A 5,859-nucleotide genomic window follows, 5' to 3' on the forward strand; every position below is an offset into this window, starting at 1 on the left:
TACAGGTTTAAACAAGACTTCATCAATAAAAGGACACAAAAAAACCTAAGAAAACTTACAGTACATGCTGAAAAATCCAGTCTGTGCATTTAAAAATTACTAGAAGTAGGGGGGGAAGAAGAGGTCAAATGTGCAACAACGAAGTAAAAAGAATGGAAAACTAAGATGTTTTCAATAAGGCATAAGGAATTAGGTATCTGAGCCCCCATGGTATCTGAGCCTCTGTGTTTGTTAGCTGTACAAATATACAGGAATAGCAGTACAATAACCAAAACAAATTAAAACCCCCATAAGTTTCAAAATGGGTTTTTTGGCTTTGTTCTGCTTTGTTACTGAAGTACTTTACCTCTCCTAGATTAAAAGAGAAAAAAATTAGCATGCTGAAAAGCCCCCAAAAACACCGCACCAGATTCCTTCAAGCCTCTCAAAAAAAAACAACCCAAACAAACCACCATCCACTTCCCCCACAAAAAAACCTGAAACAAGAAAAACCCAAGCCAGAAACCCCAACAATACAATTGACTAAACCCAGAAGTTTCTAAATAACATATCCAAACAATGATTCTATTTTGGTGAATGTGATCATCATTCCTACAGCTGATTTTCCCAAAGGACTTCAAGCTGAAATTTATGCTGTACTAGAGTACTTCATATATACGTCAATAAGATAATCATTAAAGAATGTTTTAAAGCAAACTGTCATTTTCTATTGATTTAAAACAATTCAAACAACTGATTACACCAACATTTGACTACAACTTAATTTCTGCTTTCCACACATTAGGTTAAAAAATTATATTCAAGACCATTTTAATTTAAGTACAAATTAGGTATAAGTAACCTATCAACTCAAAAGGCTTTTAAAAAACTTGGGAGTCTGGCGCTGAAATAAAAATGTCCTTTAATGTCCAACTATAACAACCATGGCTTTATAAACGTTTGATTTTTACCATATGCCTCTTTTAGGAAAGAATTATAAGCATTTCACTACTTGACATATAAAAATAGCTAGAAGTTTTTGAGGCAAAAGTTACTTCCACTTACAAGGCTTGCTTTTACAACAATAGATGTTTGCCTCCCAATCAGCATAAAAACTTCACAATACAGGTGTGCACACACCTGAACAGAGTCAAATATGTTCTTTTAAAGGAGGAGACCTGCAAAATATCCTTTCTCCTACTAAAAGCAGCATGGCTTACCTCACAATAAATATTCTGGAAATAATTGGTAATCTAAGACTATCCATTTCTAATTCATATGTATGATGCTATATCAAAAGTTAAAATCCTTACAAAACCAAAGTCGTGTAAACACCACAGAGACTAAATAATAAGACATCAGGCAAAACTGCATACAGCTGATTAAAGTATGTAAACGTTTCAATGAAACTTCTTGCTGAAACAACTGCCTTTGACACAAACTGCATCTTATAAGGACAGACTGTGGGAGCTGTGCCTGTTTAGTCTGGAGAAAACTGAGAGAGAATTTCATTAAGGCATTTAAATTTCTCCAAGATGGGTGCCAGGAAGATGGTGCTAGACTGTTTCCAGTGGTGCCCAGCAACAGGCCAAGGAGCAATGGCCATACACTGAAACACAAGAAGTTCCACCTCAACATGAAGAAATTCTTTATTTTGAGGGTATAAGAGCCCTGGAACAGGCTGCCTAGGAAGGTCTCTGGAGACAATCCAACCCACATGGATGCATTCCTATGTCACCTGCTCTAGGTTATGCTGCCTTGCCAGGGGGACTGGACTAAACGATCTCCAGAGGTCCCTTCCAACCCTAAGTAATCTGTGATTCTGTGTATTTTCACCCGGCCCTCCTCCAACAGGACTGAGCTAAGCGCACCTCACAGTTAAGCACTAACAAAGTTTTACAAACCAAAACATTAAAACAACCTCCCATCGATGCAGGCTTCCTTAAACATAAAGCAGCATGAAGCGCTTTTCAGACACAATTTCAGATGTCACTCAGGCACCCTCACCTCAAGCTCAGAGAAAAAAAATCGGTTACAGGTCGGACCCGATGATCTTGGAGCTCTTTTCCAACCAAATTATTCCAGTTTCACTCCCTCGCAGCTCACAAGCGGCATCCTTAGGGAACCTTATTACCTTGCCCAGTCAGGAAAATCCTGAGAAACCCGAAGGCAAGGCACACGCCCTAACAAACTCTTCCTATCTGATTAGGATTTCCCCCGGGGCCAGCTCTCTCCCGGCACAGGACAGCGGTACTTACAGGCGATCACCTCCGCGCGGCTCCCCCGCCGGCAGCGCATCCCCCGCCGCCGCCACCTGGACCGGACCGGACCGCACCGCACCGCCCGACCCCGCGCCGCGCACGCCGTACCCGAGCGCCGAAGCGGCCGCTCCTCCCGCGGGTCTAGGCCGTCACGCTGCCTTCCACGCCGTCCCGGGACATCCTTCGGTTCGTTCCCCGAGCGCCGCTTCCCTCCGCCCCGCTCCAGTCGCTCTACGAGGCGTTCAAATAAAGGCGCGTCAGTGCCGGCCCGGCGCCGGGGAGGCCGCGAGTTCGGCCCCCGGGAGCGCCCTCAGCGGCAGGCGAGGCGGGAGCGGCGGCGCGGAGAAGCCGCCGGGGGAGGTGGGGCAGGGGCGGCGGCGCGCGGCGGAGCCGATGCCGCCGGTTTCCCCGGGAGCGGCACCCGGCCCGCGCCGCGGCGGCTCCCGCTTTTCCCGCCGCCTCCCTGGCGCAGGAACGTGAGGGGAGGGCGGGTCGCACAAAAGGCGGGCGGCCCTTAGCGCAGGGGCCGGGCGAGCGCGGCGGCCCCCGCAAGCAGGGACGAACCGATGAAGACCGCGCCGGGGTCGGGGCTGAGGCCGGGATCCCGATCCTCCTCCTCGTCCGCCTGCTCCTGCTCCTCCCGCGCGCGGCCGCTCGCTCACTCACCAACCACGCGCGCGGCAGCGCCAGCCCCGCTTCCGCCCCCGCCGAGCGCCTGCCCGGAAGCGGCCGCCCACGTGAGCGGCGCCGCCAGCGCCCGCCCCGCGCGCCAGGGGGACCCGCGCTTCCGCCGCGGCCGCGCGCGCTGGCGCCCCCTGCAGGCGGGGCGGCCCCGGGGGTCCCGCCGGTGTCCCCTGCCCGGCGGGAACACAGCGCCGAGACCTCGGCTGGGATGGGGCTTTTCTTGCCTTGTACGTCTTCCTCGAGAGGGGAAGAGGACAGGCAGGCAGGCAGGCACTGATCTCTTCTCTGTGGTGACCAGGGGACAGGACCCGAGGGAATGAATGGCCCCAAGTCGCGCCAGGTGAGGTTTAGGTTGGATGTAAGAAAAAGGTTTTTCACTCAGAGGGTGGCGGAGCACCGGAACGGGCTCCCCGGGGAAGCGATCACAGCGCCAAGGCCGGGTTCAAGGAGTGCTTATACAAGGCTCTAAAGCACATAGTGTGACTCTAAGGGTGTCCTGTGCAGGATATACCCCGGCCAAGAACCGAACTTGGTGATACCTGTGGGTCCCTTCCACCTTGGTTTATTCTGTGGTTCTTTGAAGATGTACTCCCTTGCCCTGAAGCATGGCTGCTCCAGCACCACAGCAGACAACAAGAACACACTAAGAGTAACCAGTACCCAGATACGCACAAATCCTGTGCGGAGCAGCTGAGGGAGCTGGGGTTGGGGTTCTTTAACCTGGAGAAAAGGAGGCTCAGGGAGAGGCATTATCACTCTCTACAACCACGTGAAAGGAGACTGAGGCCAGGTAAGGGTCAGCCTCTTCTCTCGGGCAATCAGCGACAGGATAAGAGGACACAGTCTTAAGATGTGCCTGGGCTAGTTTAGGTTGAACATCAGGAGGAATTCAGGAATGGACTGCCCAGGAAGATGATGGAGTCACCATCTCTGCAGGTGTTTAAGGAAAGACAGGAGTGCCACAGTGTAGTGGCTGGAATGGTGTTGGGTCATGGGTTAGGTTTGACCTGAGGCCTTTTCCAACCTACTTGATTCAGCAATTCTTCCAGTAAAGGCACTGCAGAGTCAGCACTGGCATTTGAGGTTGTTGCTATTATTTCACATGTATGAGATAACATATAAACCATGAGGCATGCTACACGCTTTTGGACATTCATACCAGATAAAGCTTGCTGCTCCCAAGGGGTAAGGAATTCCCGTATCAGAAAGAGTGCAAAACCCTGGGAGGCCCAGGAAGCAGCAAACAAGGAGGGTGTTTCTATACCTTTGTACAACAGAGATAGTCTCAATTCACACCAGACAGTAACTCTGGAGTTGCACACTTTAAACTTTTCATTTCTTGTCAATTAACCTGTGAACACCCTTCTCCTTTCCCCTTTCTGCAAGGAATAGGAGTGCTGCAGCTTTTTGTTAAAAATAATTTCCTTGAATCTCTCTGATCTCAGTAAAATACGTAAAACCTAGATGAAGCTTTACAGAAAATTTTCTCTTCGTTTAATTTTTCTTGTTATTGCTTAACTTTTAATTTTATTAATTCTCTAGTTACCACAGAAGTCTGCCTTGTTGTTATTGTGAGAAACCAAAAATGTATAATATTAAATACAGCCAACAGCATTATTTAAATATTATCAGTAAAGATAATGCCTTTTTTTTCCCCCTCACTTCGCAGTACTGGCACAAGTAAAACATAAAAATGTGTTTTGGAACAAAAATACAGTTTTCTATTAGTATAAGAATACACCAAGCCATCGCAAAACAGAGGGAGATACAAGAACAAAATAATACAATGCTTTTTCAGCCTCTATTTGCACCAGGTAAGAAAGAAAAAAATATAAACAGAAGTAATTGTACAGCTGAATGGACTACTGTCTCTGCTTAGAAGGCAGGTGTCTGCTAGGGAGGGCAGGAGCCTCCCTTGGAATGAAAATGTAGACCCCCTCTCTCCGAATTACTATGACTTTGAAATCAGGGGGCTCTCAGGCAGAGATCTGGGCATAGGAATAACAGTTCTTTACTAGTATGTATAATGAGCCAAACAAACAACAATAACTACAGCATTAACAACAGAACAGAACCAGGGACCCCGTGACAGCTTTCTCGACTGAGATGGGAAGGGATGGAGGAGAGATTCTGCTTCACAAACCCCCTCGGGCGGGCAGTCCCGGTGCTCCTGCAGGGCTCTGAGGAACACTCGGCTGGAACAGCAGGGATGAACAGAGATCCTGGGCCGGTGGCTGAGGTGGATCAGCAGTGATGAGCTGAGATCCTGGGCCGGTGGCTGAGGTGGATCAGCAGTGATGAGCTGAGATCCTGGGCTGGTGGCTGAGGTGGATCAGCAGTGATGAGCTGAGATCCTGGGCCGGTGGCTGAGGTGGATCAGCAGCTCCGCGGCGGTGCCTGGCACTGCCACACGTCCCGGCAGGACAGGGGGTGCGAGGCCACCAACGAAGAGAGAAGATGAAGAAGCAGCAGCTCCGTCTGGGTGATGGCGAATTCCCTTCTCTCCGCAGCAACAGCGCCCAGCAAAAGTGTCTTTTTCTGAAGCTGAATAAACCAGCAAGCTGCCTCTGCCTTCCTTTTTTACTGCCCCTTTTCTCCACTGGGCCCAGCCGAACTCTTTCTCAAGCACCCACTAAGTACCATCAATCAGGTTTTCCCCGAAACTAACGGGTAAAAATTCCACAGGTGAGCCAGAACTAAAGGAAGGACACCTAACCCCCATTAACTACGTTGGACTGTGTTCTTTGTGTTTCCAGAAGCACACACTTGGCGACTCTTACCCATTCAAGTTTCTTAGATGTCTTTGAGAGGTACAGCAGCATTCTGCAGCATACCATTCAACCATTTTGTCTGTGTACTACAGATTTTGGGGTCTTATTTTTTCAGCATGCCCCTCCTGCACCCAAGCAAAAAAATCCACCTCAAATCCAAGTTA

At 49.1% G+C, this 5,859-nt stretch overlaps 1 protein-coding gene across 8 annotated transcripts in view; it reads right to left on the reverse strand.

The window, feature by feature from the left end:
* TEX10 (testis expressed 10) overlaps positions 1–3,021 on the reverse strand; it is a 54,898-nt gene extending 51,877 nt beyond the window's left edge. For 2 of the 8 annotated variants that reach the window (XM_086895187.1, XM_086895152.1), the window contains exons 1-2: positions 2,907–3,004; positions 2,349–2,471 (exon numbers count right to left, since the gene is read on the reverse strand). The gene's annotated coding sequence lies outside the window, so the exon portion shown is untranslated. Of the gene's footprint in view, positions 1–2,237; positions 2,472–2,804 lie in introns of all 8 variants that reach the window. The other 6 variants (XM_086895178.1, XM_086895159.1, XM_086895207.1 and 3 more) reach the window with 6 other exon arrangements.
* Positions 3,022–5,859: the final 2,838 nt, after the last annotated feature.

The sequence above is a fragment of the Cyanistes caeruleus genome, chromosome 1, assembly GCF_971803275.1.
Source record: "Cyanistes caeruleus chromosome 1, bCyaCae1.hap1.1, whole genome shotgun sequence".
In the NCBI taxonomy this organism is placed as follows: domain Eukaryota; kingdom Metazoa; phylum Chordata; class Aves; order Passeriformes; family Paridae; genus Cyanistes; species Cyanistes caeruleus.